Here is a 24,024-nt window from a genome sequence, read left to right as displayed (position 1 = left end):
GGCCCTCCCCAGCCCTATTCCAAATCATACTTATTTTGCATAGGAGATACCATGGTCATGAAGATTGTTCTCCCAGGGTGAGGTTCATTCATTGCATTTTGGGTATGCTGACCCCTGTGATTTCCCCAAATGTGGGAAACTTGACTGCATTATTTGTGGTAGTGGGGGACTGTGTTTGTGCTTTCCTCTGGTCAGCTCTGGTAAAAGTCAGATTTCTTTGTCTCAGATTTTCCTCTAGCCTTGTTCTTCTTTCGAGAGTTCCATTGTGCTGCCTCAGTTGGATCTCCTTCACTTGACAGGGGGGTACCCGAGCAGCGACCCTCCCCAGCTCTAGCCCAACTCCTACTTACCTGCCAGGTGAGATACTATGATCATGAAGGTGCTTCTCCCAGGGCAAGGCTCACCCATTGCACTCTGGGTGTGCTGCCCCTGCGATTTCCCCAAATGTGGGAAACTTGACTGCATAATTTGTGTTTCCCCTGGTCGGCTCTCGTATAATTCAGATCTATTTGTCTCAGGTCTCTCTCCAGCCTAGTTTGCTGTCTGTTTCCACTTCTCTTTTCTTCAGCCGCTCCCTTCTATACCCTTGTGCACTATCCTGACTTCTCCTCCCGTCTGCTTACTTTGTGCCTTCCAATGCACAATGCAAACTACAGGTAGTGCTGCAGGGCCCACACCCTTTTACTTGCCTTACAGAGCAGCTCTGGAGCTGTTACAGTGCCCAGCTGCTGCAAGAAATCAGCTTGAATGCTTCAGGGGATGGGGCATGGCCAACATGAGCCCCACACCAAAGGAGGGGGGAGGTGTTTAATGCGAACTAGGGGTCATCCAAGCACTGCAAAAGGCCGCCATGCCCTGCATGCCCCTTTTCTCTTTTCATATGCAGATGAGGGTTCCAGTCAACTTTGGCCCACTGCTTGGATAACATCACCGTATGCAAATCCGTCTGCTGCAGACCTTCCCCCAGGAGTGCTTGTACTAGTTGTTGCATATGGTTTGATATTTGATGGTGCTTCAGTATTAGGCAGCCTTCCGCCCTCCCATGTTCATCTGAAAAGATGTGGTCTCCCTGCAGTTGTTGTCCCCAGATGAGAGTTCACTTGTGCTGCCTCAGTTGAATCTCCTTTACTTGACAGAGATGTGCCTGAGCAGCTGCCCTCACCAGCCCTATCCCAAATCATACTTATTTTGCATAGGAGATACCATGGTCATGAAGATTGTTCTCCCAGGGTGAGGTTCATTCATTGCATTCTGGGTATGCTGACCCCTGTGATTTTCCCAAATGTGGGAAACTCGACTGCATTATTTGTGGTAGTGGGGGACTGTGTTTGTGCTTTCCTCTGGTCAGCTCTGGTAAAAGTCAGATTTCTTTGTCTCAGATCTTCCTCTAGCCTTGTTCTTCTTTCGAGAGTTCCCTGGTGCTGCCTCAGTTGGATCTCCTTCACTTCACAGGGGGGAACCCGAGCAGCGACCCTCCCCAGCTCTAGCCCAACTCCTACTTACCTGCCAGGTGAGATACTATGATCATGAAGGTGCTTCTCCCAGGGCAAGGCTCAACCATTGCACTCTGGGTGTGCTGCTCCTGCGATTTCCCCAAATGTGGGAAACTTGACTGCATAATTTGTGTTTCCCCTCGTCGGCTCTCGTATAATTCAGATCTCTTTGTCTCAGGTCTCTCTCCAGCCTAGTTTGCTGTCTGTTTCCACTTCTCTTTTCTTCAGCCGCTCCCTTCTATACCCTTGTGCACTATCCTGACTTCTCCTCCCGTCTGCTTACTTTGTGCCTTCCAATGCACAATGCAAACTACAGGTAGTGCTGCAGGGCCCACACCCTTTTACTTGCCTTACAGAGCAGCTCTGGAGCTGTTACAGTGCCCAGCTGCTGCAAGAAATCAGCTTGAATGCTTCAGGGGCTGGGGCATAGCCAACATGAGCCCCACACCAAAGGAGGGTGGAGGTGTTTAATGCAAACTAGGGGTCAGCCAAGCGCCGCAAAAGGCCACCATGCCCTGCACGCCCCTTTTCTCTTTTCATATGCAGACGAGGGTTGAAGCCAACTTTGACCCACTGCTTGGATGACATCACCATATGCAAATCCATCTGCGGCAGGCCTTCCCCCAGGAATGCTTGCACTAGTTGTTGCATTTGGTTTGTTGTTTGGGGGTGCTTCAGTATTAGGCAGCCTTCTGCCCTCCCATGTTCATCTTCAGGGGATGGGGCATGGCCAACATGAGCCCCACACCAAAGGAGGGTGGAGGTGTTTAATGCGAACTAGGGGTCATCCAAGCACCGCAAAAGGCCGCCATGCCCTGCACGCCCCTTTTCTCTTTTCATATGCAGATGAGGGTTGAAGCCAACTTTGACCCACTGCTTGGATGACATCACCGTATGCAAATCCGTCTTCTGCAGAACTTCACTTGACAGGGGGGTGCCCGAGCAGCGACCCTCCCCATCTCTAGCCCAACTCCTACTTACCTGCCAGGTGAGATACTATGATCAGGAAGGTGCTTCTCCCAGGGCAAGGCTCACCCATTGCACTCTGGGTGTGCTGCTCCTACGATTTCCCCAAATGTGGGACACTTGACTGCATAATTTGTGTTTCCTCTAGTCGGCTACTCGTATAATTCAGATCTCTTTGTCTCAGGTCTCTCTCCAGCCTAGTTTGCTGTCTGTTTCCACTTCTCTTTTCTTGAGCCGCTGCCTTCTATGCCCTTGTGCACTCTCCTGACTTCTCCTGTCTGCTTACTTTGTGCCTTCCAACGCACAATGCAAACTACAGGTAGTGCTGCAGGGCCCACACCCTTTTACTTGCCTTTCAGAGCAGCTCTGGAGCTGTTACAGTGCCCAGCTGCTGCAAGAAATCAGCTTGAATGCTTCAGGGGCTGGGGCATAGCCAACATGAGCCCCACACCGACGGAGGGTGGAGGTGTTTAATGCGAACTAAGGGTCATCCAAGCGCCGCAAAAGGCCGCCATGCCCTGCATACCCCTTTTCTCTTTTCATATGCAGATGAGGGTTCCAGCCAACTTTGGCCCACTGCTTGGATGACATCACCGTATGCAAATCCGTCTTCTGCAGACCTTCCCCCAGGAATGCTTGTACTAGTTGTTGCATTTGGTTTGTTGTTTGGGGTGCTTCAGTATTAGGCAGCCTTCAGCTCTCCCATGTTCATCTGAAAATATGTGTTCTCCCTGCAGTTGTTGTCCCCAGATGAGAGTACCCTTGTGCTGCCTCAGTTGAATCTCCTTTACTTGAAAGAGATGTGCCTGAGCAGCGGCCCTCCCCAGCCCTATCCCAAATCATACTTATTTTGCATAGGAGATACCATGGTCATGAAGATTGTTCTCCCAGGGTGAGGTTCATTCATTGCATTCTGGGTATGCTGACCCCTGTGATTTCCCCAAATGTGGGAAACTCGACTGCATTATTTGTGGTAGTGGGGGACTGTGTTTGTGCTTTCCTCTGGTCAGCTCTGGTAAAAGTCAGATTTCTTTGTCTCAGATCTTCCTCTAGCCTTGTTCTTTTTTTGAGAGTTTCCTTGTGCTGCCTCAGTTGGATCTCCTTCACTTGACAGGGGGGTGCCCGAGCAGCGACCCTCCCCAGCTCAAGCCCAACTCCTACTTACCTGCCAAGTGAGATACTATGATCAGGAAGGTGCTTCTACCAGGGCAAGGCTCACCCATTGCACTCTGGGTGTGCTGCTCCTACGATTTCCCCAAATGTGGGACACTTGACTGCATAATTTGTGTTTCCTCTGGTCGGCTACTCGTATAATTCAGATCTCTTTGTCTCAGGTCTCTCTCCAGCCTAGTTTGCTGTCTGTTTCCACTTCTCTTTTCTTGAGCCCCTGCCTTCTATGCCCTTGTGCACTCTCCTGACTTCTCCTGTCTGCTTACTTTGTGCCTTCCAACGCACAATGCAAACTACAGGTAGTGCTGCAGGGCCAACACCCTTTTACTTGCCTTACAGAGCAGCTCTGGAGCTGTTACAGTGCCCAGCTGCTGCAAGAAATCAGCTTGAATGCTTCAGGGGCTGGGGCATAGCCAACATGAGCAGCAAGATGCAGCACTGGACTATTAGTAATGTACTGTTGTATGCTGAGCACCACAATGCAGCACAAGACAATGAGCAGTGATACTGAGCACTGATGAGGATACTACTGAGAACTGACACTGAGCAGGAGAGACACACTACTAGTATTACTGAGCAGCAATAAGTAACCACTGATACTGGGCACTGATATTGAGATTTCCACTGAGAGAACATAGCCACGTCCTCTCCGCTCTCTCTTCAATGCACGAGTAAAAATGGCGGCAACGCGCAGCTCTTTATATGGAATCCGAATCTCGCGAGAATCCGACAGCGGGATGATGACATTTTCCCTTGTTCAGGTTTTCCGAGTCAGGCGGGAACAACCGAGCCTGCCACGGACCAGTGTAAACCACGTGGAGTTCGTCGGGAATTCGGTTCTCGGAGAACCGAACCCGCTCCTCTATATATACTATATTACTATGTTACTGTAGTATACAGAACACCACAATGCAATGAGCAGTGATAGTGAGCACTGATGAGGATACTAGAACTGACACTGAGCAGCAAGATGCAGCACTGGACTATTAGTAATGTACTGTAGTATGCTGAGCACCACAATGCAGCACAAGACAATGAGCAGTGATACTGAGCACTGATGAGGATACTACTGAGAACTGACACTGAGCAGGAGAGACACACTACTAGTATTACTGAGCAGCAATAAGTAACCACTGATACTGAGCACTGATATTGAGATTTCCACTGAGAGAACATAGCCACGTCCTCTCCGCTCTCTCTTCAATGCACGAGTAAAAATGGCAGCAACGCGCAGCTCTTTATATGGAATCCGAATCTCGCAAGAATCCGACAGCGGGATGATGACATTTTCCCTTGTTCAGGTTTTCCGAGTCAGGCGGGAACAACCGAGCCTGCCTCGGACCAGTGTAAACCACGTGGAGTTCGTGGGGAATTCGGTTCTCGGAGAACCGAACCCGCTCCTCTCTACCTTATACCCATCAATTTTTTTATTTTCAATCTAAGCCCCTGCAGTTTTCTGTAAGCATCTGCTTCGCTATGATGATCAACAAGTCACAAGGGCAAACACTCAGGGCTTGAGGCGTAGATCTTAGGACCAGCTGCTACAAGCATGGCAGAGGTGTCACTATCACTGGTGACACCCAGAAAGGTGGCGAGGGAGATTGTAATGCAGTGCGCGCAGATAAACAGCGCAATGGTAAAAAGGAGGCATGGTTTCATAGGTAGGGGCGTGGCCTGGTGGCCTGAATCTACATTTTGTTGCTCCGGGTGTCCCGGGGGTTGGGGGCTGCACCCGGGGACTAGTGTGTGAGCTGTGCTGGCTCCTGCACAGTGACAGGGCATGGCCACCCAGCATGACGCCTCCCTTCTTGACCATGCTGTAATTGCAGTCGCACTGCAGTTCAGCGTGATCATAAAAAATGGTGTAGGCTCCTGCTGGTGCAGGCTGTAGAGAAAAGCTGCTGTGACCACGCCCCCTGTGTCTCCTCCGTTGCAGACCCCATTTTGAAGCCTTGCCCCCGGACTAAGAGAAAAGTATGCCCTTGCGCACTATCCTGACTTCTCCTCCCGTCTGCTTAATTTGTGCCTTCCAACGCACAATGCGAACAACAGGTGGTGCTGCAGGGCCCACACCCTTTTACTTGCCTTACAGAACAGCTCTGGAGCTGTTACAGTGCCCAGCTGCTGCAAGAAATCAGCTTGAATGCTTCAGGGGATGGGGCATGGCCAACATGAGCCCCACACCAAAGGAGGGTGGGGGTGTTTAATGCGAACTAGGGGTCATCCAAGCACTGCAAAAGGCCGCCATGCCCTGCATGCCCCTTTTCTCTTTTCATATGCAGATGAGGGTTCCAGTCAACTTTGGCCCACTGCTTGGATAACATCACCGTATGCAAATCCGTCTGCTGCAGACCTTCCCCAAGGAGTGCTTGTACTAGTTGTTGCATATGGTTTGATATTTGATGGTGCTTCAGTATTAGGCAGCCTTCCGCCCTCCCATGTTCATCTGAAAAGATGTGGTCTCCCTGCAGTTGTTGTCCCCAGATGAGAGTTCCCTTGTGCTGCCTCAGTTGAATCTCCTTTACTTGACAGAGATGTGCCTGAGCAGCGGCCCTCACCAGCCCTATCCCAAATCATACTTATTTTGCATAGGAGATACCATGGTCATGAAGATTGTTCTCCCAGGGTGAGGTTCATTCATTGCATTCTGGGTATGCTGACCCCTGTGATTTTCCCAAATGTGGGAAACTCAACTGCATTATTTGTGGTAGTGGGGGACTGTGTTTGTGCTTTCCTCTGGTCAGCTCTGGTAAAAGTCAGATTTCTTTGTCTCAGATCTTCCTCTAGCCTTGTTCTTCTTTCGAGAGTTCCCTTGTGCTGCCTCAGTTGGATCTCTTTCACTTGACAGGGGGGTGCCCGAACAGCGACCCTCCCCAGCTCTAGCCCAACTCCTACTTACCTGCCAGGTGAGATACTATGATCATGAAGGTGCTTCTCCCAGGGCAAGGCTCACCCATTGCACTCTGGGTGTGCTGCCCCTGCGATTTCCCCAAATGTGGGAAACTTGACTGCATAATTTGTGTTTCCCCTGGTCGGCTCTCGTATAATTCAGATCTCTTTGTCTCAGGTCTCTCTCCAGCCTAGTTTGCTGTCTGTTTCCACTTCTCTTTTCTTGAGCCGCTCCCTTCTATACCCTTGTGCACTATCCTGACTTCTCCTCCCGTCTGCTTACTTTGTGCCTTCCAATGCACAATGCAAACTACAGGTAGTGCTGCAGGGCCCACACCCTTTTACTTGCCTTACAGAGCAGCTCTGGAGCTGTTACAGTGCCCAGCTGCTGCAAGAAATCAGCTTGAATGCTACAGGGGCTGGGGCATAGCCAACATGAGCCCCACACCAAAGGAGGGTGGAGGTGTTTAATGCAAACTAGGGGTCAGCCAAGCGCCGCAAAAGGCCACCATGCCCTGCACGCCCCTTTTCTCTTTTCATATGCAGACGAGGGTTGAAGCCAACTTTGACCCACTGCTTGGATGACATCACCATATGCAAATCCATCTGCGGCAGGCCTTCCCCCAGGAATGCTTGCACTAGTTGTTGCATTTGGTTTGTTGTTTGGGGGTGCTTCAGTATTAGGCAGCCTTCTGCCCTCCCATGTTCATCTGAAAATATATGTTCTCCCTGCAGTTGTTGTCCCAAGATGAGAGTTCCCTTGTGCTGCCTCAGTTGAATCTCCTTTACTTGACAGAGATGTGCATGAGCAGCGGCCCTCCCCAGCCCTATTCCAAATCATACTTATTTTGCATAGGAGATACCATGGTCATGAAGATTTTTCTCCCAGGGTGAGGTTCATTCATTGCATTTTGGGTATGCTGACCCCTGTGATTTCCCCAAATGTGGGAAACTTGACTGCATTATTTGTGGTAGTGGGAGACTGTGTTTGTGCTTTCCTCTGGTCAGCTCTGGTAAAAGTCAGATTTCTTTGTCTCAGATTTTCCTTTAGCCTTGTTCTTTTTTCGAGAGTTCCCTTGTGCTGCCTCAGTTGGATCTCCTTCACTTTACAGGGGGGTACCCGAGCAGCGACCCTCCCCAGCTCTAGCCCAACTCCTACTTACCTGCCAGGTGAGATACTATGATCATGAAGGTGCTTCTCCCAGGGCAAGGCTCACCCATTGTACTCTGGGTGTGCTGCTCCTGCGATTTCCCCAAATGTGGGAAACTTGACTGCATAATTTGTGTTTCCCCTGGTCGGCTCTCGTATAATTCAGATCTCTTTGTCTCAGGTCTCTCTCCAGCCTAGTTTGCTGTCTGTTTCCACTTCTCTTTTCTTCAGCCGCTCCCTTTTATACCCTTGTGCACTATCCTGACTTCTCCTCCCGTCTGCTTACTTTGTGCCTTCCAATGCACAATGCAAACTACAGGTAGTGCTGCAGGGCCCACACCCTTTTACTTGCCTTACAGAGCAGCTCTGGAGCTGTTACAGTGCCCAGCTGCTGCAAGAAATCAGCTTGAATGCTTCAGGGGATGGGGCATGGCCAACATGAGCCCCACACCAAAGGAGGGTGGAGGTGTTTAATGCGAACTAGGGGTCATCCAAGCACCGCAAAAGGCCGCCATGCCCTGCACGCCCCTTTTCTCTTTTCATATGCAGATGAGGGTTGAAGCCAACTTTGACCCACTGCTTGGATGACATCACCGTATGCAAATCCGTCTTCTGCAGAACTTCCCCCAGGAATGCTTGCACTAGTTGTTGCATTTGGTTTGTTGTTTGGGGGTGCTTCAGTATTAGGCAGCCTTCTGCCCTCCCATGTTCATCTGAAAATATGTGTTCTCCCTGCAGTTGTTGTCCCCAGATGAGAGTTCCCTTGTGCTGCCTCAGTTGAATCTCCTTTACTTGACAGAGATGTGCCTGAGCAGCGGCCCTCCCCAGCTCTATCCCAAATCATACTTATTTTGCATAGGAGATACCATGGTCATGAAGATTATTCTCCCAGGGTGAGGTTCATTCATTGCATTATGGGTATGCTGACCCCTGTGATTTCCCCAAATGTGGGAAACTCGACTGCTTTATTTGTGGTAGTGGGGGACTGTGTTTGTGTTTTCCTCTGGTCAGCTCTGGTAAAAGTCAGATTTCTTTGTTCAGATCTTCCTCTAGCCTTGTTCTTCTTTCGAGAGTTCCCTTGTGCTGCCTCAGTTGGATCTCCTTCACTTGACAGGGGGGTGCCCAAGCAGAGACCCTCCCCAGCTCTAGCCCAACTCCTACTTACCTGCCAGGTGAGATACTATGATCATGAAGGTGCTTCTCCCAGGGCAAGGCTCACCCATTGCACTCTGGGTGTGCTGCCCCTGCGATTTCCCCAAATGTGGGAAACTTGACTGCATAATTTGTGTTTCCCCTGGTCGGCTCTCGTGTAATTCAGATCTCTTTGTCTCAGGTCTCTCTCCAACCTAGTTTGCTGTCTGTTTCCACTTCTCTTTTCTTCAGCCGCTCCCTTCTATACCCTTGTGCACTATCCTGACTTCTCCTCCCGTCTGCTTACTTTGTGCCTTCCAATGCACAATGCAAACTACAGGTAGTGCTGCAGGGCCCACACCCTTTTACTTGCCTTACAGAGCAGCTCTGGAGATGTTACAGTGCCCAGCTGCTGCAAGAAATCAGCTTGAATGCTTCAGGGGATGGGGCATGGCCAACATGAGCCCCACACCAAAGGAGGGTGGAGGTGTTTAATGCGAACTAGGGGTCATCCAAGCACCGCAAAAGGCCGCCATGCCCTGCACGCTCCTTTTCTCTTTTCATATGCAGATGAGGGTTGAAGCCAACTTTGACCCACTGCTTGGATGACATCACCGTATGCAAATCCGTCTTCTGCAGAACTTCCCCCAGGAATGCTTGCACTAGTTGTTGCATTTGGTTTGTTGTTTGGGGGTGCTTCAGTATTAGGCAGCCTTCTGCCCTCCCATGTTCATCTGAAAATATGTGTTCTCCCTGCAGTTGTTGTCCCCAGATGAGAGTTCCCTTGTGCTGCCTCAGTTGAATCTCCTTTACTTGACAGAGATGTGCATGAGCAGCGGCCCTCCCCAGCCCTATTCCAAATCATACTTATTTTGCATAGGAGATACCATGGTCATGAAGATTGTTCTCCCAGGGTGAGGTTCATTCATTGCATTTTGGGTATGCTGACCCCTGTGATTTCCCCAAATGTGGGAAACTTGACTGCATTATTTGTGGTAGTGGGGGACTGTGTTTGTGCTTTCCTCTGGTCAGCTCTGGTAAAAGTCAGATTTCTTTGTCTCAGATTTTCCTCTAGCCTTGTTCTTCTTTCGAGAGTTCCCTTGTGCTGCCTCAGTTGGATCTCCTTCAGTTTACAGGGGGGTACCCGAGCAGCGATCCTCCCCAGCTCTAGCCCAACTCCTACTTACCTGCCAGGTGAGATACTATGATCATGAAGGTGCTTCTCCCAGGGCAAGGCTCACCCATTGCACTCTAGGTGTGCTGCTCCTGCGATTTCCCCAAATGTGGGAAACTTGACTGCATAATTTGTGTTTCCCCTGGTCGGCTCTCGTATAATTCAGATCTCTTTGTCTCAGGTCTCTCTCCAGCCTAGTTTGCTGTCTGTTTCCACTTCTCTTTTCTTGAGCCGCTCCCTTCTATGCCCTTGCGCACTATCCTGACTTCTCCTCCTGTCTGCTTACTTTGTGCCTTCCAACGCACAATGCGAACTACAGGTAGTGCTGCAGGGCCCACACCCTTTTACTTGCCTTACAGAGCAGCTCTGGAGCTGTTACAGTGCCCAGCTGCTGCAAGAAATCAGCTTGAATGCTTCAGGGGATGGGGCATGGCCAACATGAGCCCCACACCAAAGGAGGGTGGAGGTGTTTAATGCGAACTAGGGGTCATCCAAGCACCGCAAAAGGCCGCCATGCCCTGCACGCCCCTTTTCTCTTTTCATATGCAGATGAGGGTTGAAGCCAACTTTGACCCACTGCTTGGATGACATCACCGTATGCAAATCCGTCTTCTGCAGAACTTCCCCCAGGAATGCTTGCACTAGTTGTTGCATTTGGTTTGTTGTTTGGGGGTGCTTCAGTATTAGGCAGCCTTCTGCCCTCCCATGTTCATCTGAAAATATGTGTTCTCCCTGCAGTTGTTGTCCCCAGATGAGAGTTCCCTTGTGCTGCCTCAGTTGAATCTCCTTTACTTGACAGAGATGTGCCTGAGCAGCGGCCCTCCCCAGCTCTATCCCAAATCATACTTATTTTGCATAGGAGATACCATGGTCATGAAGATTATTCTCCCAGGGTGAGGTTCATTCATTGCATTATGGGTATGCTGACCCCTGTGATTTCCCCAAATGTGGGAAACTCGACTGCTTTATTTGTGGTAGTGGGGGACTGTGTTTGTGTTTTCCTCTGGTCAGCTCTGGTAAAAGTCAGATTTCTTTGTTCAGATCTTCCTCTAGCCTTGTTCTTCTTTCGAGAGTTCCCTTGTGCTGCCTCAGTTGGATCTCCTTCACTTGACAGGGGGGTGCCCAAGCAGAGACCCTCCCCAGCTCTAGCCCAACTCCTACTTACCTGCCAGGTGAGATACTATGATCATGAAGGTGCTTCTCCCAGGGCAAGGCTCACCCATTGCACTCTGGGTGTGCTGCCCCTGCGATTTCCCCAAATGTGGGAAACTTGACTGCATAATTTGTGTTTCCCCTGGTCGGCTCTCGTGTAATTCAGATCTCTTTGTCTCAGGTCTCTCTCCAACCTAGTTTGCTGTCTGTTTCCACTTCTCTTTTCTTCAGCCGCTCCCTTCTATACCCTTGTGCACTATCCTGACTTCTCCTCCCGTCTGCTTACTTTGTGCCTTCCAATGCACAATGCAAACTACAGGTAGTGCTGCAGGGCCCACACCCTTTTACTTGCCTTACAGAGCAGCTCTGGAGATGTTACAGTGCCCAGCTGCTGCAAGAAATCTGCTTGAATGCTTCAGGGGATGGGGCATGGCCAACATGAGCCCCACACCAAAGGAGGGTGGAGGTGTTTAATGCGAACTAGGGGTCATCCAAGCACCGCAAAAGGCCGCCATGCCCTGCACGCTCCTTTTCTCTTTTCATATGCAGATGAGGGTTGAAGCCAACTTTGACCCACTGCTTGGATGACATCACCGTATGCAAATCCGTCTTCTGCAGAACTTCCCCCAGGAATGCTTGCACTAGTTGTTGCATTTGGTTTGTTGTTTGGGGGTGCTTCAGTATTAGGCAGCCTTCTGCCCTCCCATGTTCATCTGAAAATATGTGTTCTCCCTGCAGTTGTTGTCCCCAGATGAGAGTTCCCTTGTGCTGCCTCAGTTGAATCTCCTTTACTTGACAGAGATGTGCATGAGCAGCGGCCCTCCCCAGCCCTATTCCAAATCATACTTATTTTGCATAGGAGATACCATGGTCATGAAGATTGTTCTCCCAGGGTGAGGTTCATTCATTGCATTTTGGGTATGCTGACCCCTGTGATTTCCCCAAATGTGGGAAACTTGACTGCATTATTTGTGGTAGTGGGGGACTGTGTTTGTGCTTTCCTCTGGTCAGCTCTGGTAAAAGTCAGATTTCTTTGTCTCAGATTTTCCTCTAGCCTTGTTCTTCTTTCGAGAGTTCCCTTGTGCTGCCTCAGTTGGATCTCCTTCAGTTTACAGGGGGGTACCCGAGCAGCGATCCTCCCCAGCTCTAGCCCAACTCCTACTTACCTGCCAGGTGAGATACTATGATCATGAAGGTGCTTCTCCCAGGGCAAGGCTCACCCATTGCACTCTAGGTGTGCTGCTCCTGCGATTTCCCCAAATGTGGGAAACTTGACTGCATAATTTGTGTTTCCCCTGGTCGGCTCTCGTATAATTCAGATCTCTTTGTCTCAGGTCTCTCTCCAGCCTAGTTTGCTGTCTGTTTCCACTTCTCTTTTCTTGAGCCGCTCCCTTCTATGCCCTTGCGCACTATCCTGACTTCTCCTCCTGTCTGCTTACTTTGTGCCTTCCAACGCACAATGCGAACTACAGGTAGTGCTGCAGGGCCCACACCCTTTTACTTGCCTTACAGAGCAGCTCTGGAGCTGTTACAGTGCCCAGCTGCTGCAAGAAATCAGCTTGAATGCTTCAGGGGCTGGGGCATAGCCAACATGAGCCCCACACCAAAGGAGGGTGGAGGTGTTTAATGCAAACTAGGGGTCAGCCAAGTGCCGCAAAAGGCCACCATGCCCTGCACGCCCCTTTTCTCTTTTCATATGCAGACGAGGGTTGAAGCCAACTTTGACCCACTGCTTGGATGACATCACCATATGCAAATCCACCTGCGGCAGGCCTTCCCCCAGGAATGCTTGCACTAGTTGTTGCATTTGGTTTGTTGTTTGGGGGTGCTTCAGTATTAGGCAGCTTTCTGCCCTCCCATGTTCATCTGAAAATATATGTTCTCCCTGCAGTTGTTGTCCCCAGATGAGAGTTCCCTTGTGCTGCCTCAGTTGAATCTCCTTTACTTGACAGAGATGTGCATGAGCAGCGGCCCTCCCCAGCCCTATTCCAAATCATACTTATTTTGCATAGGAGATACCATGGTCATGAAGATTTTTCTCCCAGGGTGAGGTTCATTCATTGCATTGTGGGTATGCTGACCCCTGTGATTTCCCCAAATGTGGGAAACTCAACTGCATTATTTGTGGTAGTGGGGGACTGTGTTTGTGCTTTCCTCTGGTCAGCTCTAGTAAAAGTCAGATTTCTTTGTCTCACATTTTCCTCTAGCCTTGTTCTTCTTTCGAGAGTTCCCTTGTGCTGCCTTTGTTGGATCTCCTTCACTTTACAGGGGGGTACCCGAGCAGCGACCCTCCCCAGCTTTAGCCCAACTCCTACTTACCTGCCAGGTGAGATACTATGATCATTAAGGTGCTTCTCCCAGGGCAAGGCTCACCCATTGTACTCTGGGTGTGCTGCTCCTGCGATTTCCCCAAATGTGGGAAACTTGACTGCATAATTTGTGTTTCCCCTCGTCGGCTCTCGTATAATTCAGATCTCTTTGTCTCAGGTCTCTCTCCAGCCTAGTTTGCTGTCTGTTTCCACTTCTCTTTTCTTCAGCCGCTCCCTTCTATACCCTTGTGCACTATCCTGACTTCTCCTCCCGTCTGCTTACTTTGTGCCTTCCAATGCACAATGCAAACTACAGGTAGTGCTGCAGGGCCCACACCCTTTTACTTGCCTTACAGAGCAGCTCTGGAGCTGTTACAGTGCCCAGCTGCTGCAAGAAATCAGCTTGAATGCTTCAGGGGCTGGGGCATAGCCAACATCAGCCCCACACCGAAGGAGGGTGGAGGTGTTTAATGCAAACTAGGGGTCAGTCAAGCGCCGCAAAAGGCCACCATGCCCTGCACGCCCCTTTTCTGTTTTCATATGCAGATGAGGGTTGAAGCCAACTTTGACCCACTGCTTGGATGACATCACCATATGCAAATCCATCTGCGGCAGGCCTTCCCCCAGGAATGCTTGCACTAGTTGTTGCATTTGGTTTGTTGTTTGGGGGTGCTTCAGTATTAGGCAGCCTTCTGCTGCACCCTGCTTTGGTGTGGGGCTCATGTTGGCCATGCCCCATCCCCTGAAGCTTTCAAGCAGATTTCTTGCAGCAGCTGGGCACTGTAACAGCTCAAGAGCTGCTCTGTAAGGCAAGTAAAAGGGTGTGGGCCCTGCAGCACTACCTGTAGTTTGCATTGTGCATTGGAAGGCACAAAGTAAGCAGACGGGAGGAGAAGTCAGGATAGTGCACAAGGGTATAGAAGGGAGCGGCTGAAGAAAAGAGAAGTGGAAACAGACAGCAAACTAGGCTGGAGAGAGATCTGAGACAAAGAGATCTGAATTATACGATAGCCGACCAGGGGAAACACAAATTATGCAGTCAAGTTTCCCACATTTGGGGAAATCGCAGGGGCAGCACACCCAGAGTGCAATGGGTGAGCCTTGCCCTGGGAGAAGCACCTTCATGATCATAGTATCTCACCTGGCAGGTAAGTATGAGTTGGGCTAGAGCTGGGGAGGGTCGCTGCTCGGGCACCCCCCTGTTAAGTGAAGGAGATCCAACTGAGGCAGCACAAGGGAACTCTCAAAAGAAGAACAAGGCTAGAGGAAGATCTGAAACAAAGAAATCTGACTTTTACCAGAGCTGACCAGAAGAAAACACAAACACAGTCCCCCACTACCACAAATAAAGCAGTCGAGGTGAGGTTCATTCATTGCATTTTGGGTATGCTGACCCCTGTGATTTCCCCAAATGTGGGAAACTCGACTGCTTTATTTGTGGTAGTGGGGGACTGTGTTTGTGTTTTCTTCTGGTCAGCTCTGGTAAAAGTCAGATTTCTTTGTTTCAGATCTTCCTCTAGCCTTGTTCTTCTTTTGAGAGTTCCCTTGTGCTGCCTCAGTTGGATCTCCTTCACTTAACAGGGGGGTGCCCGAGCAGCGACCCTCCCCAGCTCTAGCCCAACTCCTACTTACCTGCCAGGTGAGATACTATGATCATGAAGGTGCTTCTCCCAGGGCAAGGCTCACCCATTGCACTCTGGGTGTGCAGCCCCTGCGATTTCCCCAAATGTGGGAAACTTGACTGCATAATTTGTGTTTCCCCTGGTCGGCTCTCGTATAATTCAGATCTATTTGTCTCAGATCTCTCTCCAGCCTAGTTTGCTGTCTGTTTCCACTTCTCTTTTCTTCAGCCGCTCCCTTCTATACCCTTGTGCACTATCCTGACTTCTCCTCCCGTCTGCTTACTTTGTGCCTTCCAATGCACAATGCAAACTACAGGTAGTGCTGCAGGGCCCACACCCTTTTACTTGCCTTACAGAGCAGCTCTGGAGCTGTTACAGTGCCCAGCTGCTGCAAGAAATCTGCTTGAATGCTTCAGGGGATGGGACATGGCCAACATGAGCCCCACACCAAAGGAGGGTGGAGCAGAAGGCTGACTAATACTGAAGCACCCCCAAACAACAAACCAAATGCAACAACTAGTGCAAGCATTCCTGGGGGAAGGCCTGCCGCAGATGGATTTGCATATGGTGATGTCATCCAAGCAGTGGGTCAAAGTTGGCTTCAACCCTCGTCTGCATATGAAAACAGAAAAGGGGCGTGCAGGGCATGGTGGCCTTTTGCGGCGCTTGACCGACCCCTAGTTTGCATTAAACACCTCCACCCTCCTTCGGTGTGGGGCTCATGTTGGCTATGCCCCAGCCCCTGAAGCATTCAAGCTGATTTCTTGCAGCAGCTGGGCACTGTAACAGCTCCAGAGCTGCTCTGTAAGGCAAGTAAAAGGGTGTGGGCCCTGCAGCACTACCTGTAGTTTGCATTGTGCATTGGAAGGCACAAAGTAAGCAGACGGGAGGAGAAGTCAGGATAGTGCACAAGGGTATAGAAGGGAGCGGCTGAAGAAAAGAGAAGTGGAAACAGACAGCAAACTAGGCTGGAGAGAGACAAAGAGATCTGAATTATACGAGAGCCGACCAGGGGAAACACAAATTATGCAGTCAAGTTTCCCACATTTGGGGAAATCGCAGGAGCAGCACACCCAGAGTGCAATGGGTGAGCCTTGCCCTGGGAGAAGCACCTTCATGATCATAGTATCTCACCTGGCAGGTAAGTAGGAGTTGGGCTAGAGCTGGGGAGGGTCGCTGCTCGGGTACCCCCCTGTCAAGTGAAGGAGATCCAACTGAGGCAGCACAAGGGAACTCTCGAAAGAAGAACAAGGCAAGAGGAAAATCTGAGACAAAGAAATCTGACTTTTACCAGAGCTGACCAGAGGAAAGCACAAACACAGTCCCCCACTACCACAAATAATGCAGTTGAGTTTCCCACATTTGGGGAAATCACAGGGGTCAGCATACCCAAAATGCAATGAATGAACCTCACCCTGGGAGAACAATCTTCATGACCATGGTATCTCCTATGCAAAATAAGTATGATTTGGAATAGGGCTGGGGAGGGCCGCTGCTCTGGCACATCTCTGTCAAGTAAAGGAGATTCAACTGAGGCAGCACAAGGGAACTCTCATCTGGGGACAACAACTGCAGGGAGAACACATATTTTCAGATGAACATGGGAGGGCAGAAGGCTGCCTAATACTGAAGCACCCCCAAACAACAAACCAAATGCAACAACTAGTGCAAGCATTCCTGGGGGAAGTTCTGCAGAAGACGGATTTGCATACGGTGATGTCATCCAAGCAGTGGGTCAAAGTTGGCTTCAACCCTCATCTGCATATGAAAAGAGAAAAGGGGCGTGCAGGGCATGGCGGCCTTTTGCGGTGCTTGGATGACCCCTAGTTCGCATTAAACACCTCCACCCTCTTTTGGTGTGGGGCTCATGTTGGCCATGCCCCATCCCCTGAAGCATTCAAGCTGATTTCTTGCAGCAGCTGGGCACTGTAACAGCTCCAGAGCTGCTCTGTAAGGCAAGTAAAAGGGTGTGGGCCCTGCAGCACTACCTGTAGTTTGCATTGTGCATTGGAAGGCACAAAGTAAGCAGACGGGAGGAGAAGTCAGGATAGTGCACAAGGGTATAGAAGGGAGCGGTTGAAGAAAAGAGAAGTGGAAACAGACAGCAAACTAGGCTGGAGAGAGACCTGAGACAAAGAGATCTGAATTATACGAGAGCCGACCAGGGGAAACACAAATTATGCAGTCAAGTTTCCCACATTTGGGGAAATCGCAGGGGCAGCACACCCAGAGTGCAATGGGTGAGCCTTGCCCTGGGAGAAGCACCTTCATGATCATAGTATCTCACCTGGCAGGTAAGTAGGAGTTGGGCTTGAGCTGGGGAGGGTCTCTGCTCGGGCACCCCCCTGTCAAGTGAAGGAGATCCAACTGAGGCAGCACAAGGGAACTCTCAAAAGAAGAACAAGGCTCTGAAACAAAGAAATCTGACTTTTACCAGAGCTGACCAGAGGAAAACACAAACACAGTCCCCCACTACCACAAATAAAGCAGTCGAGTTTCCCACATTTGGGGAAATCACAGGGGTCAGCATACCCAGAATGCAATGAATGAACCTCACCCTGGGAGAATAATCTTCATGACCATGGTATCTCCTATGCAAAATAAGTATGATTTGGGATAGAGCTGGGGAGGGCCGCTGCTCAGGCACATCTCTGTCAAGTTAAGGAGATTCAACTGAGGCAGCACAAGGGAACTCTCATCTAGGGACAACAACTGCAGGGAGAACACATATTTTCAGATGAACATGGGAGGGCAGACGGCTGCCTAATACTGAAGCACCCCCAAACAACAAACCAAATGCAACAACTAGTGCAAGCATTCCTGGGGGAAGGCCTGCCGCAGATGGATTTGCATATGGTGATGTCATCCAAGCAGTGGGTCAAAGTTGGCTTCAACCCTCGTCTGCATATGAAAACAGAAAAGGGGCGTGCAGGGCATGGTGGCCTTTTGCTGTGCTTGTCTGACCCCTAGTTTGCATTAAACACCTCCACCCTTCTTCGGTGTGGGGCTCATGTTGGCTATGCCCCAGCCCCTGAAGCATTCAAGCTGATTTCTTGCAGCAGCTTGGCACTGCAACAGCTCCAGAGCTGCTCTGTAAGGCAAGTAAAAGGGTGTGGGCCCTGCAGCACTACCTGTAGTTTGCATTGTGCATTGGAAGGCACAAAGTAAGCAGACGGGAGGAGAAGTCAGGATAGTGCACAAGGGTATAGAAGGGAGCGGCTGAAGAAAAGAGAAGTGGAAACAGACAGCAAACTAGGCTGGAGAGAGACCTGAGACAAAGAGATCTGAATTATACGAGAGCCGACCAGGGGAAACACAAATTATGCAGTCAAGTTTCCCACATTTGGGGAAATCGCAGGAGCAGCACACCCAGAGTACAATGGGTGAGCCTTGCCCTGGGAGAAGCACCTTCATGATCATAGTATCTCACCTGGCAGGTAAGTAGGAGTTGGGCTAGAGCTGGGGAGGGTCGCTGCTCGGGTACCCCCCTGTAAAGTGAAGGAGATCCAACTGAGGCAGCACAAGGGAACTCTCGAAAGAAGAACAAGGCTAAAGGAAAATCTGAGACAAAGAAATCTGACTTTTACCAGAGCTGACCAGAGGAAAGCACAAACACAGTCTCCCACTACCACAAATAATGCAGTCAAGTTTCCCACATTTGGGGAAATCACAGGGGTCAGCATACCCAAAATGCAATGAATGAACCTCACCCTGGGAGAAAAATCTTCATGACCATGGTATCTCCTATGCAAAATAAGTATGATTTGGAATAGGGCTGGGGAGGGCCGCTGCTCATGCACATCTCTGTCAAGTAAAGGAGATTCAACTGAGGCAGCACAAGGGAACTCTCATCTTGGGACAACAACTGCAGGGAGAACATATATTTTCAGATGAACATGGGAGGGCAGAAGGCTGCCTAATACTGAAGCACCCCCAAACAACAAACCAAATGCAACAACTAGTGCAAGCATTCCTGGGGGAAGGCCTGCCGCAGATGGATTTGCATATGGTGATGTCATCCAAGCAGTGGGTCAAAGTTGGCTTCAACCCTCGTCTGCATATGAAAAGAGAAAAGGGGCGTGCAGGGCATGGTGGCCTTTTGCGGCGCTTGGCTGACCCCTAGTTTGCATTAAACACCTCCACCCTCCTTTGGTGTGGGGCTCATGTTGGCTATGCCCCAGCCCCTGAAGCATTCAAGCTGATTTCTTGCAGCAGCTGGGCACTGTAACAGCTCCAGAGCTGCTCTGTAAGGCAAGTAAAAGGGTCTGGGCCCTGCAGCACTACCTGTAGATCGCATTGTGCGTTGGAAGGCACAAAGTAAGCAGACAGGAGGAGAAGTCAGGATAGTGCGCAAGGGCATAGAAGGGAGCGGCTCAAGAAAAGAGAAGTGGACACAGACAGCAAACTAGGCTGGAGAGAGACCTGAGACAAAGAGATCTGAATTATACGAGAGCCGACCAGGGGAAACACAAATTATGCAGTCAAGTTTCCCACATTTGGGGAAATCGCAGGGGCAGCACACCCAGAGTGCAATGGGTGAGCCTTGCCCTGGGAGAAGCACCTTCATGATCATAGAATCTCACCTGGCAGGTAAGTAGGAGTTGGGCTAGAGCTGGGGAGGGTCGCTGTTCGGGCACCCCCCTGTCAAGTGAAAGAGATCCAACTGAGGCAGCACAAGGGAACTCTCGAAAGAAGAACAAGGCTAGAGGAAGATCTGAGACAAAGAAATCTGACTTTTTCCAGAGCTGACCAGAGGAAAGCACAAACACAGTCCCCCACTACCACAAATAATGCAGTCGAGTTTCCCACATTTGGGGAAATCACAGGGGTCAGCATACCCAGAATGCAATGAATGAACCTCACCTTGGGAGAACAATCTTCATGACCATGGTATCGCCTATGCAAAATAAGTATGATTTGGGATAGGGCTGGGGAGGGCCGCTGCTCAGGCACATCTCTGTCAAGTAAAGGAGATTCAACTGAGGCAGCACAAGGGAACTCTCATCTGGGGACAACAACTGCAGGGAGAACACATATTTTCAGATGAACATGTGAGGGCAGAAGGCTGCCTAATACTGAAGCACCCCCAAACAACAAACCAAATGCAACAACTAGTGCAAGCATTCCTGGGGGAAGGCCTGCAGCAGATGGATTTGCATATGGTGATGTCATCCAAGCAGTGGGTCAAAGTTGGCTTCAACCCTCGTCTGCATATGAAAAGAGAAAAGGGGCGTGCAGGGCATGGCGGCCTTTTGCAGCGCTTGGATGACCCCTAGTTCGCATTACACACCTCCACCCTCCTTCGGTGTGGGGCTCATGTTGGCTATGCCCCAGCCCCTGAAGCATTCAAGCTGATTTCTTGCAGCAGCTGGGCACTGTAACTGCTCCAGAGCTACTCTGTAAGGCAAGTAAAAGGGTGTGGGCCCTGCAGCACTACCTGTAGTTCGCATTGTGCATTGGAAGGCACGAAGTAAGCAGACGGGAGAAGTCAGGATAGTGCGCAAGGGCATAGAAGGGAGCGGCTCAAGAAAAGAGAAGTGGAAACAGACAGCAAACTAGGCTGGAGAGAGACCTGAGACAAAGAGATCTGAATTATACGAGAGCCGACGAGGGGAAACACAAATTATGCAGTCACGTTTCCCACATTTGGGGAAATCGCAGGAGCAGCACACCCAGAGTGCAATGGTTGAGCCTTGCCCTGGGAGAAGCACCTTCATGATCATAGTATCTCACCTGGCAGGTAAGTAGGAGTTGGGCTAGAGCTGGGGAGGGTCGCTGCTCGGGTTCCCCCCTGTGAAGTGAAGGAGATCCAACTGAGGCAGCACCAGGGAACTCTCGAAAGAAGAACAAGGCTAGAGGAAGATCTGAGACAAAGAAATCTGACTTTTACCAGAGCTGACCAGAGGAAAGCACAAACACAGTCTCCCACTACCACAAATAATGCAGTCAAGTTTCCCACATTTGGGGAAATCACAGGGGTCAGCATACCCAAAATGCAATGAATGAACCTCACCCTGGGAGAAAAATCTTCATGACCATGGTATCTCCTATGCAAAATAAGTATGATTTGGAATAGGGCTGGGGAGGGCCGCTGCTCATGCACATCTCTGTCAAGTAAAGGAGATTCAACTGAGGCAGCACAAGGGAACTCTCATCTTGGGACAACAACTGCAGGGAGAACATATATTTTCAGATGAACATGGGAGGGCAGAGGACTGCCTAATACTGAAGCACCCCCAAACAACAAACCAAATGCAACAACTAGTGCAAGCATTCCTGGGGGAAGGCCTGCCGCAGATGGATTTGCATATGGTGATGTCATCCAAGCAGTGGGTCAAAGTTGGCTTCAACCCTCGTCTGCATATGAAAAGAGAAAAGGGGCGTGCAGGGCATGGTGGCCTTTTGCGGCGCTTGGCTGACCCCTAGTTTGCATTAAACACCTCCACCCTCCTTTGGTGTGGGGCTCATGTTGGCTATGCCCCAGCCCCTGAAGCATTCAAGCTGATTTCTTGCAGCAGCTGGGCACTGTAACAGCTCCAGAGCTGCTCTGTAAGGCAAGTAAAAGGGTGTGGGCCCTGCAGCACTACCTGTAGTTCGCATTGTGCGTTGGAAGGCACAAAGTAAGCAGACAGGAGGAGAAGTCAGGATAGTGCGCAAGGGCATAGAAGTAAGCGGCTCAAGAAAAGAGAAGTGGAAACAGACAGCAAACTAGGCTGGAGAGAGATCTGAGACAAAGAGATCTGAATTATACGAGAGCCGACCAGGGGAAACACAAATTATACAGTCAAGTTTCCCACATTTGGGGAAATCGCAGGAGCAGCACACCCAGAGTGCAATGGGTTAGCCTTGCCCTGGGAGAAGCACCTTCATGATCATAGTATCTCACCTGGCAGGTAAGTAGGAGTTGGGCTAGAGCTGGGGAGGGTCGCTGCTAGGGTACCCCCCTGTAAAGTGAAGGAGATCCAATTAAGGCAGCACAAGGGAACTCTCGAAAGAAGAACAAGGCTAGAGGAAAATCTGAGACAAAGAAATCTGACTTTTACCAGAGCTGACCAGAGGAAAGCACAAACACAGTCCCCCACTACCACAAATAATGCAGTTGAGTTTCCCACATTTGGGGAAATCACAGGGGTCAGCATACCCAAAATGCAATGAATGAACCTCACCCTGGGAGAAAAATCTTCATGACCATGGTATCTCCTATGCAAAATAAGTATGATTTGGAATAGGGCTGGGGAGGGCCGCTGCTCATGCACATCTCTGTCAAGTAAAGGAGATTTAACTGAGGCAGCACAAGGGAACTCTCATCTGGGGACAACAACTGCAGGGAGAACACATATTTTCAGATGAACATGGGAGGGCAGAAGGCTGCCTAATACTGAAGCACCCCCAAACAACAAACCAAATGCAACAACTAGTGCAAGCATTCCTGGGGGAAGTTCTGCAGAAGACGGATTTGCATACGGTGATGTCATCCAAGCAGTGGGTCAAAGTTGGCTTCAACCCTCATCTGCATATGAAAAGAGAAAAGGGGCGTGCAGGGCATGGCGGCCTTTTGCGGTGCTTGGATGACCCCTAGTTCGCATTAAACACCTCCACCCTCCTTTGGTGTGGGGCTCATGTTGGCCATGCCCCATCCCCTGGAGCATTCAAGCTGATTTCTTGCAGCAGCTGGGCACTGTAACAGCTCCAGAGCTGCTCTGTAAGGCAAGTAAAAGGGTGTGGGCCCTGCAGCACTACCTGTAGTTTGCATTGTGCATTGGAAGGCACAAAGTAAGCAGACGGGAGGAGAAGTCAGGATAGTGCACAAGGGTATAGAAGGGAGCGGCTGAAGAAAAGAGAAGTGGAAGCCTTGCCCCCGGACTAAGAGAAAAGAATGCCCTTGCGCACTATCCTGACTTCTCCTCCCGTCTGCTTAATTTGTGCCTTCCAACGCACAATGCGAACAACAGGTGGTACTGCAGGGCCCACACACTTTTACTTGCCTTACAGAACAGCTCTGGAGCTGTTACAGTGCCCAGCTGCTGCAAGAAATCAGCTTGAATGCATCAGGGGATGGGGCATGGCCAACATGAGCCCCACACCAAAGGAGGGTGGGGGTGTTTAATGCGAACTAGGGGTCATCCAAGCACTGCAAAAGGCCGCCATGCCCTGCATGCCCCTTTTCTCTTTTCATATGCAGATGAGGGTTCCAGTCAACTTTGGCCCACTGCTTGGATTTACATCACCGTATGCAAATCCGTCTGCTGCAGACCTTCCCCCAGGAGTGCTTGTACTAGTTGTTGCATATGGGCCCTCATTCCGAGTCGTTCGCTCTGTAAATTTCATCGCATCGCAGTGAAATTCTGCTTAGTACGCATGCGCAATATTCGCACTGCGACTGCGCCAAGTAATTTTACAATGAAGAAAGTATTTTTACTCACGGCTTTTTCTTCGCTCCGGCGATCGTAATGTGATTGACAGGAAATGGGTGTTACTGGGCGGAAACAGGCCGTTTTATGGGCGTGTGGGAAAAAACGCTACAGTTTCCGGAAAAAACGCAGGAGTGGCCGGAGAAACGGGGGAGTGTCTGGGCGAACTCTGGGAGTGTTTGTGACGTCAAACCAGGAACGACAAGCACTGAACTGATCGCAGATGCAGAGTAAGTCTGAAGCTACTCTGAAACTGCTAAGTAGTTTGTAATCGCAATATTGCGAATACATCGGTCGCAATTTTAAGAAGCTAAGATTCACTCCCAGTAGGCGGCGGCTTAGCGTGTGTAACTCTGCTAAAATCGCCTTGCGAGCGATCAACTCGGAATGAGGGCCATGGTTTGATATTTGATGGTGCTTCAGTATTAGGCAGCCTTCCGCCCTCCCATGTTCATCTGAAAAGATGTGGTCTCCCTGCAGTTGTTGTCCCCAGATGAGAGTTCCCTTGTGCTGCCTCAGTTGAATCTCCTTTACTTGACAGAGATGTGCCTGAGCAG

The 24,024-nt window shown here is 50.2% G+C and overlaps 32 non-coding genes and 3 pseudogenes across 32 annotated transcripts; 22 read left to right on the top strand and 13 right to left on the bottom strand.

Annotated features, from left to right (window-relative positions):
• Positions 1-26: 26 nt before the first annotated feature.
• On the top strand, positions 27-190 carry LOC135007022 (U1 spliceosomal RNA). The gene has a single exon (XR_010207080.1). It is a non-coding gene; the product is annotated as a U1 spliceosomal RNA (small nuclear RNA).
• Positions 191-342: 152 nt separating this feature from the next.
• On the top strand, positions 343-505 carry LOC135007241 (U1 spliceosomal RNA). The gene has a single exon (XR_010207292.1). It is a non-coding gene; the product is annotated as a U1 spliceosomal RNA (small nuclear RNA).
• Positions 506-1,179: 674 nt separating this feature from the next.
• LOC135007399 (U1 spliceosomal RNA) lies at positions 1,180-1,343 on the top strand. The gene has a single exon (XR_010207410.1). It is a non-coding gene; the product is annotated as a U1 spliceosomal RNA (small nuclear RNA).
• Positions 1,344-1,495: 152 nt separating this feature from the next.
• LOC135007382 (U1 spliceosomal RNA) lies at positions 1,496-1,631 on the top strand (annotated as a pseudogene).
• An 835-nt stretch (positions 1,632-2,466) lies between these two features.
• On the top strand, positions 2,467-2,630 carry LOC135007364 (U1 spliceosomal RNA). The gene has a single exon (XR_010207399.1). It is a non-coding gene; the product is annotated as a U1 spliceosomal RNA (small nuclear RNA).
• A 670-nt stretch (positions 2,631-3,300) lies between these two features.
• On the top strand, positions 3,301-3,464 carry LOC135007136 (U1 spliceosomal RNA). The gene has a single exon (XR_010207190.1). It is a non-coding gene; the product is annotated as a U1 spliceosomal RNA (small nuclear RNA).
• Positions 3,465-3,616: 152 nt separating this feature from the next.
• On the top strand, positions 3,617-3,780 carry LOC135007451 (U1 spliceosomal RNA). The gene has a single exon (XR_010207440.1). It is a non-coding gene; the product is annotated as a U1 spliceosomal RNA (small nuclear RNA).
• A 2,424-nt stretch (positions 3,781-6,204) lies between these two features.
• Positions 6,205-6,368, top strand: LOC135007020 (U1 spliceosomal RNA). The gene has a single exon (XR_010207078.1). It is a non-coding gene; the product is annotated as a U1 spliceosomal RNA (small nuclear RNA).
• Positions 6,369-6,520: 152 nt separating this feature from the next.
• On the top strand, positions 6,521-6,683 carry LOC135007214 (U1 spliceosomal RNA). The gene has a single exon (XR_010207266.1). It is a non-coding gene; the product is annotated as a U1 spliceosomal RNA (small nuclear RNA).
• A 674-nt stretch (positions 6,684-7,357) lies between these two features.
• Positions 7,358-7,521, top strand: LOC135007141 (U1 spliceosomal RNA). Its single transcript, XR_010207194.1, has one exon. It is a non-coding gene; the product is annotated as a U1 spliceosomal RNA (small nuclear RNA).
• Positions 7,522-7,673: 152 nt separating this feature from the next.
• Positions 7,674-7,836, top strand: LOC135007294 (U1 spliceosomal RNA). Its single transcript, XR_010207338.1, has one exon. It is a non-coding gene; the product is annotated as a U1 spliceosomal RNA (small nuclear RNA).
• Positions 7,837-8,510: 674 nt separating this feature from the next.
• Positions 8,511-8,674, top strand: LOC135007118 (U1 spliceosomal RNA). The gene has a single exon (XR_010207172.1). It is a non-coding gene; the product is annotated as a U1 spliceosomal RNA (small nuclear RNA).
• Positions 8,675-8,825: 151 nt separating this feature from the next.
• On the top strand, positions 8,826-8,988 carry LOC135007183 (U1 spliceosomal RNA). The gene has a single exon (XR_010207235.1). It is a non-coding gene; the product is annotated as a U1 spliceosomal RNA (small nuclear RNA).
• Positions 8,989-9,662: 674 nt separating this feature from the next.
• Positions 9,663-9,826, top strand: LOC135007021 (U1 spliceosomal RNA). Its single transcript, XR_010207079.1, has one exon. It is a non-coding gene; the product is annotated as a U1 spliceosomal RNA (small nuclear RNA).
• Positions 9,827-9,978: 152 nt separating this feature from the next.
• On the top strand, positions 9,979-10,141 carry LOC135007419 (U1 spliceosomal RNA). Its single transcript, XR_010207422.1, has one exon. It is a non-coding gene; the product is annotated as a U1 spliceosomal RNA (small nuclear RNA).
• Positions 10,142-10,815: 674 nt separating this feature from the next.
• LOC135007116 (U1 spliceosomal RNA) lies at positions 10,816-10,979 on the top strand. Its single transcript, XR_010207171.1, has one exon. It is a non-coding gene; the product is annotated as a U1 spliceosomal RNA (small nuclear RNA).
• A 151-nt stretch (positions 10,980-11,130) lies between these two features.
• LOC135007181 (U1 spliceosomal RNA) lies at positions 11,131-11,293 on the top strand. Its single transcript, XR_010207233.1, has one exon. It is a non-coding gene; the product is annotated as a U1 spliceosomal RNA (small nuclear RNA).
• A 674-nt stretch (positions 11,294-11,967) lies between these two features.
• Positions 11,968-12,131, top strand: LOC135007019 (U1 spliceosomal RNA). The gene has a single exon (XR_010207077.1). It is a non-coding gene; the product is annotated as a U1 spliceosomal RNA (small nuclear RNA).
• A 152-nt stretch (positions 12,132-12,283) lies between these two features.
• LOC135007418 (U1 spliceosomal RNA) lies at positions 12,284-12,446 on the top strand. The gene has a single exon (XR_010207421.1). It is a non-coding gene; the product is annotated as a U1 spliceosomal RNA (small nuclear RNA).
• Positions 12,447-13,120: 674 nt separating this feature from the next.
• LOC135007035 (U1 spliceosomal RNA) lies at positions 13,121-13,284 on the top strand. Its single transcript, XR_010207092.1, has one exon. It is a non-coding gene; the product is annotated as a U1 spliceosomal RNA (small nuclear RNA).
• A 152-nt stretch (positions 13,285-13,436) lies between these two features.
• Positions 13,437-13,572, top strand: LOC135007405 (U1 spliceosomal RNA; annotated as a pseudogene).
• Positions 13,573-14,427: 855 nt separating this feature from the next.
• Positions 14,428-14,590, bottom strand: LOC135007191 (U1 spliceosomal RNA). Its single transcript, XR_010207243.1, has one exon. It is a non-coding gene; the product is annotated as a U1 spliceosomal RNA (small nuclear RNA).
• A 468-nt stretch (positions 14,591-15,058) lies between these two features.
• Positions 15,059-15,221, top strand: LOC135007287 (U1 spliceosomal RNA). The gene has a single exon (XR_010207331.1). It is a non-coding gene; the product is annotated as a U1 spliceosomal RNA (small nuclear RNA).
• An 821-nt stretch (positions 15,222-16,042) lies between these two features.
• On the bottom strand, positions 16,043-16,205 carry LOC135007249 (U1 spliceosomal RNA). The gene has a single exon (XR_010207300.1). It is a non-coding gene; the product is annotated as a U1 spliceosomal RNA (small nuclear RNA).
• Positions 16,206-16,357: 152 nt separating this feature from the next.
• Positions 16,358-16,521, bottom strand: LOC135006996 (U1 spliceosomal RNA). Its single transcript, XR_010207056.1, has one exon. It is a non-coding gene; the product is annotated as a U1 spliceosomal RNA (small nuclear RNA).
• Positions 16,522-17,195: 674 nt separating this feature from the next.
• Positions 17,196-17,358, bottom strand: LOC135007213 (U1 spliceosomal RNA). The gene has a single exon (XR_010207265.1). It is a non-coding gene; the product is annotated as a U1 spliceosomal RNA (small nuclear RNA).
• A 142-nt stretch (positions 17,359-17,500) lies between these two features.
• LOC135007105 (U1 spliceosomal RNA) lies at positions 17,501-17,664 on the bottom strand. The gene has a single exon (XR_010207160.1). It is a non-coding gene; the product is annotated as a U1 spliceosomal RNA (small nuclear RNA).
• A 674-nt stretch (positions 17,665-18,338) lies between these two features.
• LOC135007293 (U1 spliceosomal RNA) lies at positions 18,339-18,501 on the bottom strand. Its single transcript, XR_010207337.1, has one exon. It is a non-coding gene; the product is annotated as a U1 spliceosomal RNA (small nuclear RNA).
• A 152-nt stretch (positions 18,502-18,653) lies between these two features.
• Positions 18,654-18,817, bottom strand: LOC135007140 (U1 spliceosomal RNA). Its single transcript, XR_010207193.1, has one exon. It is a non-coding gene; the product is annotated as a U1 spliceosomal RNA (small nuclear RNA).
• Positions 18,818-19,491: 674 nt separating this feature from the next.
• LOC135007306 (U1 spliceosomal RNA) lies at positions 19,492-19,654 on the bottom strand. Its single transcript, XR_010207349.1, has one exon. It is a non-coding gene; the product is annotated as a U1 spliceosomal RNA (small nuclear RNA).
• A 152-nt stretch (positions 19,655-19,806) lies between these two features.
• LOC135007122 (U1 spliceosomal RNA) lies at positions 19,807-19,970 on the bottom strand. The gene has a single exon (XR_010207176.1). It is a non-coding gene; the product is annotated as a U1 spliceosomal RNA (small nuclear RNA).
• Positions 19,971-20,668: 698 nt separating this feature from the next.
• On the bottom strand, positions 20,669-20,804 carry LOC135007443 (U1 spliceosomal RNA; annotated as a pseudogene).
• A 152-nt stretch (positions 20,805-20,956) lies between these two features.
• On the bottom strand, positions 20,957-21,120 carry LOC135007139 (U1 spliceosomal RNA). The gene has a single exon (XR_010207192.1). It is a non-coding gene; the product is annotated as a U1 spliceosomal RNA (small nuclear RNA).
• Positions 21,121-21,794: 674 nt separating this feature from the next.
• On the bottom strand, positions 21,795-21,957 carry LOC135007347 (U1 spliceosomal RNA). The gene has a single exon (XR_010207384.1). It is a non-coding gene; the product is annotated as a U1 spliceosomal RNA (small nuclear RNA).
• A 152-nt stretch (positions 21,958-22,109) lies between these two features.
• Positions 22,110-22,273, bottom strand: LOC135006967 (U1 spliceosomal RNA). Its single transcript, XR_010207029.1, has one exon. It is a non-coding gene; the product is annotated as a U1 spliceosomal RNA (small nuclear RNA).
• Positions 22,274-24,024: the final 1,751 nt, after the last annotated feature.

Source organism: Pseudophryne corroboree, unplaced genomic scaffold (genome assembly GCF_028390025.1).
Source record: "Pseudophryne corroboree isolate aPseCor3 unplaced genomic scaffold, aPseCor3.hap2 scaffold_218, whole genome shotgun sequence".
NCBI lineage: Eukaryota > Metazoa > Chordata > Amphibia > Anura > Myobatrachidae > Pseudophryne > Pseudophryne corroboree.
This window is presented reverse-complemented; position numbering and strand designations above follow the sequence as displayed.